The sequence below is a fragment of the Felis catus genome, chromosome E1, assembly GCF_018350175.1.
Source record: "Felis catus isolate Fca126 chromosome E1, F.catus_Fca126_mat1.0, whole genome shotgun sequence".
NCBI lineage: Eukaryota > Metazoa > Chordata > Mammalia > Carnivora > Felidae > Felis > Felis catus.
Window position 1 is genome coordinate 50,025,107 of NC_058381.1, and position 15,867 is coordinate 50,040,973.

Below are 15,867 nucleotides of genomic sequence, written 5' to 3' on the forward strand. Positions count from 1 at the left end.
ATCTAAACCTCATTGTTTTCCAAAGACCCCCACCTCCAAATACCATGACCGTGGAAGTTAGGGCTTTGACATATGAATTTGGTGGTGGGGGTGGGTGGGTGCAGGGGACTCACAAGCATTCAGCCCATAAAAGTATGAGCTTCATTTCTCCACCCTTAACTCATCCGTAGAGCACACTTACTTGACATGCAAGGGAGAGCACACTCCCCATCTAAAGGGGACAGCTGCCATTAAGTTTCAGCTAACAGGAGTCATGTCTTGTCATTGTTCATTTATTTGTTCATTCATCAAACATTTATTGACTGCTAGACGCTGATCTACATACTGGAACTAGGGCTGTGTACAAAACAAAGCGTTTGTTGTCAGGAAACTTACATTTTCCTGAGAAATCTTTTATTCTGAGTTTTCAAGAGAAGCTAAGAATCCAGATATTTTTTTTCATTTTCTTTTTCTTTCTTTCTTTTTTTTTTTTTTTAGAGAGAGTGTGCACAAGCGAGTGGGGGAGAGAGAGAGAGAGAATCTTTTTTTTTTTTTTTTTTTAACGTTTATTTTTGAGACAGAGCGAGACAGAGCATGAACAGGGGAGGGTCAGAGAGAGGGAGACACAGAATCCGAAACAGCCTCCAGGCTCTGAGCTGTCAGCCCAGAGGCCGATGCGGGGCTTGAACTCACGGACCGCGAGATCATGACCTGAGCCGAAGTCGGCCGCTTAACCGACTGAGCCACCCAGGCGCCCCAAGACTATCTTAAGCAGGCACTGCACTGTGGCGCCAAGCCTGATGCGGGGCTCCCCGTCATGACTCTGGGATCATGACCTGAGGTGGAAATCAAGAGTCGGACATTTAGCCGATTGAGCCACCCAAGTGCCCCTAAAAATCCAGATTCTGATCACAGTGTATAATCTCCTTTTTAAAACATGTTGACTTAAGATTTAAAACATCCCCAGGGTGCCTGGGTGGCTCAGTCGGCTGAACGTCCGACTTCAGCTCAGGTCATGATCTCGCCGCTCGTGGGTTCGAGCCCCTCGTCGGGCTCTATGCTGACAGCTCAGAGCCTGGAGCCTGCTTCAGATTCTCTGTCGCCCTTTCTCTCTGCCCCTCCCCTGCTCATGCTCTGTCTCCTTCAAGATAAATAAACAGTTAAAAAAATTACAAAAAAATTTAAAACATCCTGTGTAGGCTGGGTATATGTAAAAAGGGAACGAAGCCCGTACTTGAAGAGACACCTGCACTCCCGTGTTCACTGTGGTTTTATTCGCAAGAGACACGGAAGCAACTTCTATGTCTGTCAGTGGATAACTAGGTAAAGGGCGTGTGGTGTATCTGCACCATGGAATATTATTCAGCCTTAACAAAGAAGATCCTGCCCGTGGACGGACTTCTGGATGAGGCCCGGAGGACACTGTGCGAAGTGAAAGAAGCCAGACACAGGCAGGCAGACACTGCACGAGCTCACTCATATATGGAATTGAACACAGTCCAACTCATTCATTGCAGCAGAGAGGGTGGGAAGGTGGTTGCAGGGGCTGAGAGGAAGGAGCACTGGGGAGAGCTTAGTCAAAGGCTACAAAGTTTCAGTTACAGGATGCGTTAAGTTCTGCAGATTTAATACCCGGCAGTGTCACCACAGTTAAGGATACTCTAGTGCACGCTTGACATAGGCTAAGAATGTCGATTTTAAGTGTTCTCGCTGCTACGACCGCGCACACACGCGCACACACACAAGGTAACTATGTAAGGTGATGGATAAGTTCATTGGCTGCATAGTGGTGAATTATTTAACAAGGTATCGAAATATGAAGCTCTGCACCTTACACACATAGAGGCTTTGTCGATTACACCCCACTAAAGCTAGAACAACAACAACAGCAGCAACAACAAAATAACAAAATAGCACCCCACCCGTGTTCAGTGCCCTTTGCCCTTAAAGCAGATGCAGATGTGACCTGAGTCAGTGCAGGGTGGTTTTAAGACACCCTGTCCCCCCGGCCCCTAAGACACCCTGTCCCCCCGGCCCCGTAGCTGTGGGGAAGTCCGAGCACAGAGCAGACAAGGCGAGGGAACTCTGTTATTTTAAGACTTTGGTCTGCAAGAGCAGAAGAGACAAAGACGGCTGAGACCTCTTGCCGGAGACAGCAAGCCGGTGGCAGCCATCCAGCCCGGGGTGCGGGGAGATGTGAGCCACTGTGATCGTTCTTCAACATGACCCGTGTCTTCTGATTTATGACCATCAGGGGAGAGGACGCATTGTTGACCAGGTCTGTAGGCCTCCCGCCAACTTTTCCTTACGTTATTAACATTTATTTTTATTTTAGCGACTAGTCAGGCCAGACTCTGCGGCTCAATCTCAGTGGCCTGCTGGCCTCTCTTGGGAGTCTGGTGGAAAGATTGCACAGGCCGGAGCTAAGCTAGTCACCCCGAATCGGAGCAGCGCCCAGAGCAAGTTAGGAGGAAGAGCCTGGCCGAGGGGTTCTGGGCACAGGGTGTGGGGTGGGGCGCTCCGGGCACAGGGTTGGGGGTGGCGGGGCGCTCCGGCCACAGGGTTGGGGGTGGCGGGGCGCTCCGGGCACAGGGTTAGGGGTGGCGGGGCGCTCCGGGCACAGGGTTTGGGGGGGCGGGGCGCTCCGGGCACAGGGTTTGGGGGGGCGGGGCGCTCCGGGCACAGGGTTTGGGAGGGGCGGGGCGCTCCAAGCTGATGGGTTCCAGCCGCAGCAGCAGGCGGGGAGGCAGAGTCCAGAGAAGGAAAAACACATGTGGCAAATTGAGTGCAACTTCTGGACGAGGACAAATTCCTCTTTAAAGCATCCACGTTTACTGCTAGGTGGGGACAGTTGGCTCTCTGGCTTGTCATCCTGCCCTCGCCAGAGCCAGTGCCATAGCCTGGGGAGAAGGTGGGGCGGGAAAGAAAGGGTATCCTTCCTACTGCTTTTTTGTTTGTTTTGAATGATTAAATTAGGGCTGTTAAGGGTCATATCTTTTCCTTCCTTCCTTCCTTCCTTCCTTCCTTCCTTCCTTCCTTCCGTTTATTTTTGAGAGAGAGAGAGAGAGAGAGAGAGACAGAGCATGAGCAAGGGAGGGGCAGACAGAGAGAGGGAGACACAGAATCCGAAGCGGGCTCCAGGCTCGGAGCTGTCACCACGGAGCCCGACGCAGGGGCTCGAACCCACGAACCGCGAGATCGTGACCTGAGCCCAGCTGGCACTTAACCGACTGAGCCACCCAGGCGCCCCCTTTTTTTAACCCCAAAAGGCACACCGCCAGCCTGCGCTCTGATCAGGGTTGTCAGTGGCAAGCATGAAAGCGGTGAGCGTGGGGCGGCGTGAGGGGAAGGGGGGGTTACCTGCGTTCTTTCCTGTTTGTTATACTTAAAAAAAAATGATAGTCGTCTTCCAAATTTTTTTTTTTCAACGTTTATTTTTGGGACAGAGAGAGACAAAGCATGAACGGGGGAGGGACAGACAGAGAGGGAGACACAGAATCGGAAACAGGCTCCAGGCTCTGAGCCATCTGCCCAGAGCCTGACGCGGGGCTCGAACTCACGGACCGTGAGATCGTGACCTGGCTGAAGTCGGCCGCTTAACCGACTGCGCCACCCAGGAGCCCTGATAGTCGTCTTCTAAAAAAAGCAGGTCAATCAATATGGCAACAGTAAATCCCACTATGTTTTTGAAAAGATATAGCGCCTGGGTGGCTCAGTCGGTTAAGTGTCCCCCCCCTTGGTTTTTGGCTCAGGCTGGGATCTCAGGGTTCGTGAGTTCGAGCCCTGCGTCGGACAGCGTGGAGCCTGCTTGGGATTCTCTCTCTCCCTCTTTCTCTGCTCAGTTTCTTTCTGTCAAAATAAATAAATAGACATAAAAAAAAAGGCATGTGTGTGTGAGTGTATGTGAATGTGTGAATATGTGAGTGTGTATATGTGTGTATATGTGAATGTGTGCATATGTGAGTGTGAATATGTGTGTGCATATGTGAGTGTGTATGAGTGTGTATATGAGCGTATGTGAGTATATGTGTGTGAGTGTGTATATGTGTGTATGTGAGTGTGTGAGTGTATGTGTGTTCATATGTGAATGTGTGTGTGTGTGTGTGAATATGAGTGTGTATGTGTGTGAATGTGAGTATATGTGTGTGCGAGTGTGTATATGTGAGTGTGAATATGTGTGCATGTGTGTATGAGTGTGTGTATATGAGCGTATGTGAGTGTGTGTGTACAAGTGTCAGTATATGTGTATGCGTGAGTGTGTATATGAGTGTATGTGAGTATATGTGTGTGCGAGTGTGTATGTATGTGAGTGTATGTGTGTTCATATGTGAATGTGTGTGTGTGAATATGTGAGTGTGTATGTGTGAATGTGAGTGTATGTGTGTGCGAGTGTGTATATGAGTGTGTATATGAGTGTGAGTGTGCGAATATGTGAGTATGAATATGTGTGCATGTGAGTGTGTATGAGTGTGTATATGAGCGTATGTGAGTATATGTGTGTGCGAGTGTGTATATGTGAGTGTGTATGTGAGTGTGTGAGTGTATGTGTGTGTTCATATGTGAATGTGTGTGTGAATATGTGAGTGTGTATGTGTGTGAATGTGAGTGTGAGTATATGTGTGTGCGAGTGTGTATATGTGAGTGTGAATATGTGTGCATGTGAGTGTGTATGAGTGTGTATATGAGCGTATGTGAGTATATGTGTGTGCCAGTGTCAGTATATGTGTGTGCGTGTGTATATGAATGTATGTGAGTATATGTGTGCGAGTGTGTATATGAGTGTATGTGAGTGTGAGTGTATGTGTGTTCATATGTGAATGTGTGTATGTGTGTGTGAATATGTGAATGTGTGTATGTGTGTGTGAATATGTGAGTGTGTATGTGTGTGTGTGAATATGTGAGTGTGTATGTGTGTGAATATGTGAGTGTGTATGTGTGTGAATGTGAGTATGTGTGTGCGAGTGTGTATATGAGTGTGTATATGTGAGTGTGTGAATATGTGAGTGAATATGTGTGCATGTGAGTGTATGTGTGTGTATATGAGCGTATGTGAGTATATGTGTGTGCGTGTGTATATGTGAGTGTGTGAGTGTGTGTGTGTTCATATGTGAATGTGTGAGTGTGTATATGTGAGTGTGTGAATATGTGAGTATATGTGTGTGCGAGTGTGTATATGTGTGTATGTGAGTGTGTATATATGTGTGTATGTGAGTGTGAGTGTGTGTGTGCGCGCGTGTGTACATCTGCTTGTCTTGGTTGAGTACCTGGACGCAGCCTCCATGCTCGGACTTTGCAGGCATCTGAATGGAACAAGTCCCGTCCTCTAGCAGCTCTGGGCCGGGGTCCCCCCATCTGCCCTTCGGGAGACCTCCCTCCTGGGGCGTTGCGCACTCGCTCTGGTTTTGGCAAATGGGATCAGCTCCCCGCCATGCGGCCACACACCGCAGAGGGCTGGAGCTCGGCCATCTCATCTAACCTCCAGGTTCCAGTCAGGGCTCTGGAATTCATTCCCCACGTCCACAATTATTAGGGACTTTTTTTGTTTTTACCGTAAACTCAACCACTCCCTCAACCCCATCTTATACGTAGACAACAGGAGAGATGCTTTTCTCAATAATCTTCGTTATTACTCAACATCCTTGCTTCATTTCCAGACTCAGAATTATTGGTTTGGTTGGTTGGTTGTGTTCTAATGTCTTATTTATTTATTTTTGAGAGAGAGAGAGAAAGAGGGAGGGAGAGAGTGTGGGGGGAGGGGCAGAGAGAGAGGGAGACACAGGCTCCAGGCTCTGAGATGTCAGCACAGAGCCCGATGCGGGGCTCGAACTCACGAACCGCGAGATCACGACCTGAGCCGAAGTCGGATGCTTAGCCGACCAAGCCACCCGGGTGCCCCTTAAATCTCTTCTGTAGAGACTTCCAAGGCTTTGGTCCATTGTGACAGAAACCCTCACCCATGGAACTCCTTCAAGGGCCATCTCAAAAGCCCTTGACTCTTGCAAATAAAGAAGAAACACAAAAGCAAAACATAAGGCCTGTTTCGGGCGACAATAACGGCAAAGGCAAAGCTCTCTCCCTGCTGGAATGAGGGGAGCGTGTCACAGAAGGGACATTAATAAGCACAGTGCAGCAGAGCGGGAGCTAATCAGGAGTGCAATAATAGAAAAGGACACAGGGTTTTGTGTCACAAAGACCTGGTTCTGCCTCCTACCAGCAGAGTGACCTTGAGGATAGGACTAGGTGCCATTGCTGTACTCACAGTACCTCCTCTGGGCCCATGACCCCCACGGGAGATACACATTCTTCTCCCCAATTTGCTAATGGAAAGACCGAGGACAGGGCCTGGCCTTAAAAATAAATTTAGGCCTGGGGCGCCTGGGTGGCTCGGTCGGTTAAGCGTCCGACTTCAGCTCAGGCCATGATCTCGCGGTTTGTGAGTTCGAGCCCCGCGTCGGGCTCTGTGCTGACAGCTCAGAGCCTGGAGCCTGCTTCGGATTCTGTGTCTCCCTCTCTCTCTGCCCCTCCCCAGCTCATGCTCTGTCTCTCTCTGTCTGTCAAAAATAAATAAACAAAAAAAATTAAAAAAATAAAATAAAATAAAAATAAATAAATAAATTTAGGCCCTCTGAGCCTCAGTTTGCACCCATTGTGCAAAATGGGGATCCTGACACCTACCTCATTGTATCATAAGAAATTAACTGCAGTAATATCCAGCCACAGAGAAGGCTTCAAAGAATGGTTGCTCTTTTTAATTCTTATTCTTACTGTTTATAAAGACTGGAGGTCGGGGGCGCCTGGGTGGCTCAGGCTGCTAAGCATCCAACTTCAGCTCAGGTCATGATCTCACGGTCCCGTGGGTTTGATCCCCGCGTCGGGCTCTCTGCTTTTAGTGCAGAGCCCCCTTCAGATGCTCTGTCTCCCTCTCTCTGCCCCTCCCCTGCTTTCGCTGTCTCTCCCCCCACCCCCAAAATAAACATTAAAAAAGCATAAAAAAAAGACTGGTGATCAGGTGAATAAATTTTCAAAAATACGGTTGCAGTAGGTAAGGAGAAACAACCAGCTTTGCCAGCCAGAGCAAAATCCTTGGAACGTCCCTCGAGCAAGGGAGTGACATCTAGGTCATTTGTTGCATTAGACGCCTCTACGTGCAGTGCTTTGGCACGTCCTCGAGGTCAGGCATCATCCACGGGACCTCGGAATTCTTCTGCGGTCCCTTGGTAGGCACACTGAGCACTAGCTAAGGGAGCTTCGAGGCATTAGGGACAGAAGCTGGTTTTCACCTTTTGAGTGCACGGGCGGGTCTGGCCTGGGGACCCTGGGCTACACGGGAGCCTGGATTCCCATTTGCTTCTCGGCAGGTGACTGGCTGAGAGCACGTGGAGGGTGCCAACCTCCCTTGTTCCCCCTGGGATCCTGAGGGCACAGCTGCTGGGGTGCGGTATTAATTAGCCAGGTGCTGGGAGTGCGTCAGGCAAGGCGGGGAGACAGCTGTGCCTCCCAGGGTTCAGGAAGGATCCGGAAGGTGCTCAGCAGCTTGGGCGAACTCGCCAGACTCCCGGTCACTGACCACACGGCTTCAGGCCTGAAAAACCTCCCTGGTGCCTGAATTTCCTTGTCTGGGGGAAATGGGAAAAACAGAATTCACCACCTCTGCCCCCAAACAAGGCCTAGGTGCCTCTGTTACATTCACACAATCCCTGTGCGCTGGGGTCCGGCCCCTTTGGAAGAATTGTGGCACCGAGCCGGGCAGGTATGCACACGACGATACTCTCTGCGGGCCACTCCGGTGCAGAAGCCAGCACCGTATCAGAAGGGGGAGTTGAGGCCCCTGTTTGTTCTCCAAAACCAAGGAGCAAGCTATCCGTCCCCAAGGTTACCAGGGGCAAAGCTCAGGCATCCGACTCCTTTCCCCTGCAAATCATTTCTCAATCTGGTAATTTTACCTCCACAACCTCTCGAATTTCCCTCTCTTCCTGCTCTGCCCTCAACGCCTCTCACCTAGACCCCGGGATGTCCTCTTCCCTGATGCTTCTAACTCAGCCTCCGCCTCTGCCTCCTCTGCCCCCACAGCCAGACTGACTCACGGCCGGACTGACGGGAGAGCTCAGCTCCAAGTGTGCATCTCCCTCCTACACACCCTCCGCTAGGTCCTCGCTGCCCACGACATCCAGTCCAAACCCCTTGCTCTAGCATTCCCCAAGATGGCCTCTCCTCCTGGTTTTGGACTTTCCCCCCTTTCTGTCCTGCCTGACTCCTGTACTCAACGCTCCCAGACCTTCCTCCCGCCTCATGCTGTTCCTTCGTGTGGTACGCTTCCTTCCACATCTTTGTCTCAAGAATGCCTTCCCAGCCTTCTAGGCTAAACTCCCACGGAGCTTCCTCTTTGAAGCTCTCCTGGTCCAACCACCGGATGTGATCTTTCTTTCTCGGACCCATAAATTTCCACACAACTCCCGTGTCTTCTACTGCTCTTGCCATATTCGGAGTAACGGTGATTTTGACCCATTTCTCACTCTTTCTAGCACATCGCAGACAGGGGCAATGTCTCGTTCATCTCTGTCCCCCTTCCAAAACCCAACACAGCCCCCTGCCTGCAGAAGGCACCCGTGTTTACTATGGAAAGAAGTCGGAAGCCCTCAACCGACACATGCCACGGCTCGAGCCTATTTTTGGTGTCGTGGGTTGCAAAACATTTCAGGGATTTGACGGTCTGTAATTCAAAACGAATCTGGTCTTTCCCCCCTTGCCCTCAGAGACAACTTTCTGAAAACTTCTTGACGCTGGATCCTTAGCATTTGGCAGGTAAGAGGCGCTTAATAAACATTTGTTGAGTGAATGAATGTGCTGCTAATCTCACACACACTGAGCGCACCGCTCGGTAAGAACCACCTACTGTGTTTTTCTGGAAAGACAGTTAATAGAAACCGCAAGCTTACTCGGGAGAAGCTGGTGTGCCTGCTTTTTGGATACCATATGTTTGCTCTAGTATTAACATCTCCAGAGATCCTACCTGCCATCCTTCCTTCTTAATAACGGAGTCATCTTTGAAATTTCCTGGCTCTCCGGAGTCAGAACTGCCTAGACCGACCTTGGGAAATAACCTGTGTCCTTTCTGCTGAAATAACTAGTCTCCCCTTGGCATCTGGACACGCATTCTCTTCCAAAAGCAAAATGCGGAGGCGCCAACCTCTCTCAAGCATACCTGTTTCACTGTGCGCCATAGAATTTATATTTTGCTGAATTCGGGGGTTATGAGGCTGTTATGAGAAAGGACACTCCCTCTGTTTTAAAAGCTCACACTGAGGCCCCCTGCAGAGGAATCTGGTGGTAATCCATTAATTATTTTCCAACTACCTGAATCCCGGCTCGTTTCCTGGAGCTGTTCATTCCTGAGTAATTCTAGAAGGTGCTGTGCTAGGGCCCCTGCTCCATCACCTAGGTTAGGACGGATGATCTTTAGGAGTTGGGGGAACCCTGGCCATCTGCACCCAGGATCCTGAATGGAGAGACGGAGGTGGCATTGCGGCTGTCAGGCACTCAGGCAAAATGCTCCCGGTTGGAAACTCAGGTTTGTGGTCGCTAAGCCATAGCATCAGAAGAGAGACAGAGCAAGGGTGAAATACTCCAGAGTCACGTGGTTTCTTCCCAGCTAAGCTCTACGTTTCTTAAAAAAAAAAATTTGTTTTTTAATATTTATTTTTGAGAGAGAGACAGAGCGCAAGAGGGGGAGAGGCAGAGAGAGAGGGAGGCACAGAATCTGAAGCAGGCTCTGGGCTCCGAGCCGTCAGCACAGAGCCTGACGCAGGGCTCAAACTCATGGACCAGACCGCGAGATCGTGACCTGAGCCGAAGTCGGACACTCAGCCAACCGACTGAGCTACCCAGGCCCCTCTATGTTTCTTAAAGACAAGGACCTGCCTTGGATTTCTTTTGCTTCCGTCTAAGTATTTGGCAAAGCGTTCGGCACACAGGAAATGCTCTACAAATAATGATCCCAAGATGTTCGAACAAATTTCCCCACAACAAAGATGCCATCAGCCTCTGAAACGCTAGCATCGAAGCTTGGTGGGGGGAATCTCTTGAAAGCGGGAACTGCACTGGAATTTGATCTCTGTTAGAACGGAACTCAGAAGGTTGGTTTTCCTTTGAATCTTCTTATGAATTTCCAAAAGCACTCTGGAGGAAAATTTTAAATGCATTATAGTGAGCCTTTGCGGGACTTGGCTTTCCACTTAAATCTGTGCCGCCGCTTGATCCATATGTCTGTTTCAGTATCCTTATCCTTGACATTGGTCTTAGAAAGAACATTTCTTCTGAGTTGTTGATTGTGGTGGCGATGAGTGTGAAAAATGCTCCTTTGGGCTGTTCTGTGTCTCCCATGACCAAGAAGGATCCAGGTTTAGTGGGGCATTTGGAGGACCATTTTTAAGAAAAAGAGCACAAAATCATGAATACCACGTTAGGCACGAGAGTGGCTATTTATTAAGAATAGGAAGAGATATCAACAAATTAAGAGTACCTTGAGGATCCAGAATGCTTTCTTCCGAGATTCCATATTTACCTGGAAATGCGTCTGGATTGGGACCTGGCTCCCTCCATAGCTAGCTTTCCTCCAAGCCTTCAGCTCCCAGCACCCGCAGGGGAAGTCAGGGAGCCTGGGCTGACGCGTTATCAGCATCATGGTGAATCTGCCTCTGCCAGGCGAGTGCAACTCACAACCCAGAAATATTTACTGAGTTCCTAGCATGTCACTTTCAAGCACATTACCTTAGGGAAGTCTTTAGGGGCTCCATCCAACGGACCTTCCCCATCCTCCTAGCCCGCAGCTGAGTACGAGAACGTCAGCACAATAAATAGCACTGAGCGGGAGCGATTGAGGCCAAGAAGGCCATGGGCTTTTGGAAAAGGCTTTTCTGTTCACCATTCGAATAGACTTTGTTTCTGAGAGCCAAGCATTGAGCTCCTGCTGGTGGCACATGCTCACTTATAGAATCGTGTAGAATGACCAGCCTTCCGCAGACTGCTTGACTCATGGTCAAACACCCATGGCTCGTCCTACGCAGGTCACAGGATGCTGACTGATGTCTCTCCGCCGCTCCGCCCCACGGGTTCAAAGGGTGTATTTCCCATTTCTTCCGTTTCTACTCATGTGCCTCCTCCTCTGTTTATCTCTGTGCCCTCGAGGCCAAGGGAAGCCCACAGAAGCCGTGATGCAGTAAAGTGACCTGGGGCTGCAGACCCCAGAATGACTTCCCCTAACTGACCTCATTTCCTCCTTTCACTTCGCAAAACAGAAATGCACTCACCCCCAGCGTCTGTCTTTCGGCTCCGAAGGTGTATCTGCTTCAGTCAGCTCATGGATTGAAGCTTGATTTTTAGGGGTAGCCAACAGGTGGTCATGCTGCTGTTATCTGTAAATTAATGGTGCGTTTGCCAATCCAGAGGCGGGGGGAGGAGGCAGGTCCTGAGTCCTGAGTCCTGGCTCTGCCGCTCACAGCCAGTTACCTGACCTCTCTGTGCCTCACTCCCGCTGAAAAGTAGGGATGCTAAATGGACCCACCTTACGCGATTTTCATGAAGAGTAAATGAGTGGATTGTTATTTGTGTGCGCTGTTATTACTGTGAGTCCTGGGGCTCCATTTTCATAAGGGCCTGTATGCCTCATGCCGGTGGGGAAGGATTTTGTGCCAGGGCCGCTTAATTTTCCAGTTGCCCGATTTCTGCGCACAGCGGGGGAAGTAAGAAGAACCCTGGTCTGCGTTCGCCGGGCTGGTTCCTGCACTAGGCTGAGTAATGGCTCCCCCAAAGATATCCATATCCGAGTGCTGACACCTGTGAACGTTTCCCAGAATGACCAAGGGGACTTGCAGCAGCGATGAAGCTGGGGATCCGGAGAGGGGGCGACGATCCTGGATCGCCTGAATGTGGTCACAAGTATCCTTCCCAGACGGACACACAGGGGAGAAGACAGAGAGTGGAGGAGAAGGCGATGTGACCAGAGGGGCAGAGATCCGCGCGGGCAGGGACCTGGGGTCACGAGAAGCTGGAAATGGCAAGAAATGACTTCCCCCCACCCCGGAGCCTTGGGAGAGAACGCGGTCTTGCCTACAACTTGACTTTGGACTTTTGGCCTCCAGAAAAAGCAAGGAAATAAATTGCTGTTTTTTTTTTTTAGGCCGCCCAGTTTGTGGTAATTTGTTTTGGCAGGCACTAATCCGGTCAGCCGGGGGCAGGTACAGCCGAGGGAGCCAATGGAAAGAGACTACCAGCCACGGGTGGTTCTCAGCACCGCTATCCCTGAGAACGAGTCCAAAAGGGTGTCCCCTAAGAAAGCACCTTTCCCACGCCCAGGAGCTGGCCCTGGGGGAAGTGGATGTTAATAGGCTGGAGAGAAGTTACTGCCTCTCCATCTGTCCCCAATTCTGAACCTTGGCTGCCTGCTAAAGTCTTTAAACAGATCTGGCCGGACAATGAAAGAAGCTCCCAGAAAGACACGAGAGCCCGGTGGCAGGCAACAAGGGGATGCTTGTCCGGATCCAAATCCGGGCTGCTGCGCCCTTGACCTCCGGCTGCTGAGACACCTGTTGCCGGCGCCCTTGGCTTCTCCGGGCGCTCTCGCACGCGGCGGTAACTGGGAATCGTCAACGCACCGGAGCTTTTGCTCTGGGCCAGACACTTCACGAGCACTGGCCTGCTGCTTGTCCCACCTACCCACCGAGGCAGGTCCACCGTTAGCCCAATTTCATAGATGAGGAGACTGACTTGGGTTAGGGACCTGTCTGGAACTGGCTCAAGGTGACGGGGCTGGCGAGTAGCAGCTGCCAAGCAGGGGCTCAAATCTCACCAGCTGCCTTCTGAGGGCACCTCTTCATCGCCACTCTGGATGCCCGTACCGTCTTGGGCCATTTGCCACCCTCTGGCTCCTCGTGCGGGGGCTTTGAAGGCCCATAGATGCAACCAGGAAACTCAACCAGGTAGAGAGAGCATCACTGTACCCATCCGTCACACTCGGTGGTGGGTACCACCGAAGGCATTAGCTACGTGTAGGTGGGAACTTAAGGCACAAGATGACTTGCTTAACTGACGCAGAAGTCTGAGATACAAGAAGAAACCCTAGGTCCTCATGACCCAACGTGTGAAAAAAAAATAAAGATCTTACCAAAGCTCAGAGCTTGTTGATTTTGGATGGCTTAACAGAATGGGCTAGATGCCTCTGGTGACCTGGAAGGACAGTCCAGGAGCGGAGACTGTGACGTCAGGTGGAAACTGGCTTCTCTGACTTCACAACAGATCCGATCTGTTAAGACCGATCCCCAGAGGTGTGAGTAGATTGCACACTCTGGAGAGGAGTGCACGAACCATCCCTAGTCTAAGGGGTCCTCAGACTCAAGTCGGAACGAGTGGATCCCTTCCACTTGGGTTACAATTCCCCGATTCTAGTCCCGGACGTAAGCTAAGCACCAGAATGACTAACAGACCTCACGGGTTTGTTAGTAAATGTGGAAAGGGCTGCAAACTATAACCTCTCTGGGCGAGCCGCAGATGTGGGGAGACAGTGAAGGCTCTGAAAAGCCCTGCGGCCAGCCCTCCCCAAGAGCCCTTCCTTTACACAGCACGTGTCAGCACCCACTGGATGCTGTATCGCACACAACACCCTTGGAAAATATTAAATATTAATACTGGACCAAGGAACCCCTCAACCCAAGCACGATGTGATGATTCATAGAGCAGGGGTCCCACGCTGTCACCCATTATTTCCATAGGGCTGTCACCTCTGGGGAAGACCAGAGGTTCTCAACTAGAGGCAATTTCACCCCCCGAGGGGATGGCGATACTTAGAGACATTTTGCGTTATCGTTGGTGGGGGGGAGCGCTCAGGGGTGCCGCGGAACACCCGATGGGACATAGGAGAGCCGAGCGCAACAGAAAACTGGGCCAAAATGTCAGCAGTGCTGAAGTTGAGAAACCCTGGGCTGGAGCCACAGAATCACTAGGAAATAAAGCACTGAATCCTCTGATGATGACCCGATCGCTACGATGGGTTCTGGACTCTGTGCAATTTAATATTTTCCATAGACACCATCAAAGCCTTCCTTGGGGCTCCTCTCTACCCTCCTCTCTATCTCTGTGCAGCAAAAATTAAAAATGCTGCTTAATTGCTTAAAAAAAAAAAACAACCCAGTGTGAGTCAGCAGTCATTCAGTCATCACGTTTCTACCAAACTAACAAGCATGTTGACAAAATCCTAACACACGTGTTACTTGTAAGAGATGCGGCATTGATCCACTTACCAAATGTCCCAATTTTGGTTCTTTTCATCCTTCAGTTGTGTAATCCCCAAAGCAACAAATCTATGTTTCACACACACACACAAACACACACACACACACGCACACACACACCCGCGCACACGCACACACACTGTTAGCCGATGATACTGACATCGTGCGGACATGTGTCTTCTCTGGTCTGTACCATTTTCCTGAGTGCAGAAAACAGAAATGTGGTCTGGGGCGCCTGGGTGGCTCAGTCGGTTAAGCGTCCGACTTCGGCTCAGGTCATGATCTCACGGCTCGTGAGTTCGAGCCCCGCATCGGGCTCTGTGCTGACAGCTGGGAGCCTGGAGCCTGTTTCGGATTATGTGTCTCCCTCTCTCTCTCTGCCCCTCTCCCACTCCCGCTCTGTCTCTCTTGCAAAAATAAATCAACATGAAAAAATAATTATTTTTTTTAAAGACATGTGGTCTAAAGGCAGTACTCAGAGTGGACCAAGAGAAAGGAGGCACTTTAACAATCCACACCCTGGGTCCTCTGATAATCAAAGGTTGATCAGAACATATTTATTTTCAAAAAACGTGTGAGCTTTTCCTTACTGCTTATCACACAGGCACGGACATTTGAAGGACAAAAAGATCTGCATGAAGGGATATTTAACTACAGGGGGTTGTAGTAGAGGGCTAGGCTGGGAGCACATATTTTCATGGTTAGTAGGCAAATTTCCTTGTGGCTCACCCACAGCTGAAATTCTTTCAAGTCCTTGGCCCGTGAGCTAGCGCTAATTTGCATGGTATTATTTTTTCCATCGGTTTAACAAACTGAGAGCATGATTGCCGATCTTGGCCTGTTTTCCTCCTCAGCATGAGCGGTGACCCGTGCGCGGGAGGATGATTTATTGAGATATTAATTTGTTTTTTTTTTTTTTGTTCTTGCAGAATTTCTCCCACCCCCGTTCTGAGAAGGTAGCTGGGCTTTTGCGTTTGTCTCCGAGGGTGTTTATGATCTAGGACCGAGCACGCACTTTGGACAGGCTACCCCACTCCTTCCTTCTCTGGCGTTTTTGACTTTTGGATTTCTGGGAAGCCTAAACTCAGTGAGGGGATACGCTTGACAGGGGAGTTTGACAGAGACCAGGAGGTGCCTACCGAAGCAGAGAGTATGGGGGAGGTACGCAGATTCCCCGAGCTTAGGAAAGGTGGCTTTGGGGTCGTGTGTCCGGCCTGTTTCCTGGGGGTGACCCGGTGTGGCGGAAAATGGCTGCATAGCGTGCCTAGGAAGGTGCATTTCAGGTACCAGAAACCCCCCTAGTTCTATACTTGCACTTGAGATCATTCCAGACCCCACAGTTTCCCACCTGGACGAGGCTAGGTGATGGGACGTGGATTAGGGGGTCCTCCTCAAGCGTTCTATCACCGGAAAACCTTCAGGCCATCCCCCCAACACTGAGGGGGTTTGGGGAAAGGAGATCCTGTGATGGCTTAGATTCAATTCCCAACCAACCCAATAGGAGTTTCATTTCATTTGACTTTCTTCCAAGAAAAGTTTCATTTTTTTTTTTTTTTTTTTTTTTTTTTTATTTAGGAGAAGAAATCAGGGCGCCTGGGTGGCCTAG

The 15,867-nt window shown here is 50.2% G+C and overlaps 1 protein-coding gene and 1 long non-coding RNA gene across 3 annotated transcripts in view; one reads left to right on the forward strand and one right to left on the reverse strand.

Annotated features, from left to right (window-relative positions):
• Positions 1 to 15,867, reverse strand: part of FAM20A (FAM20A golgi associated secretory pathway pseudokinase) — a 52,723-nt gene that overhangs the window by 15,957 nt on the left and 20,899 nt on the right. The window lies entirely within an intron of this gene.
• On the forward strand, positions 1,671 to 15,824 carry LOC123382095. Its single transcript, XR_006589920.1, has 3 exons — positions 1,671 to 2,257; positions 8,733 to 8,781; positions 15,191 to 15,824. It is a non-coding gene; the product is annotated as an uncharacterized LOC123382095 (long non-coding RNA).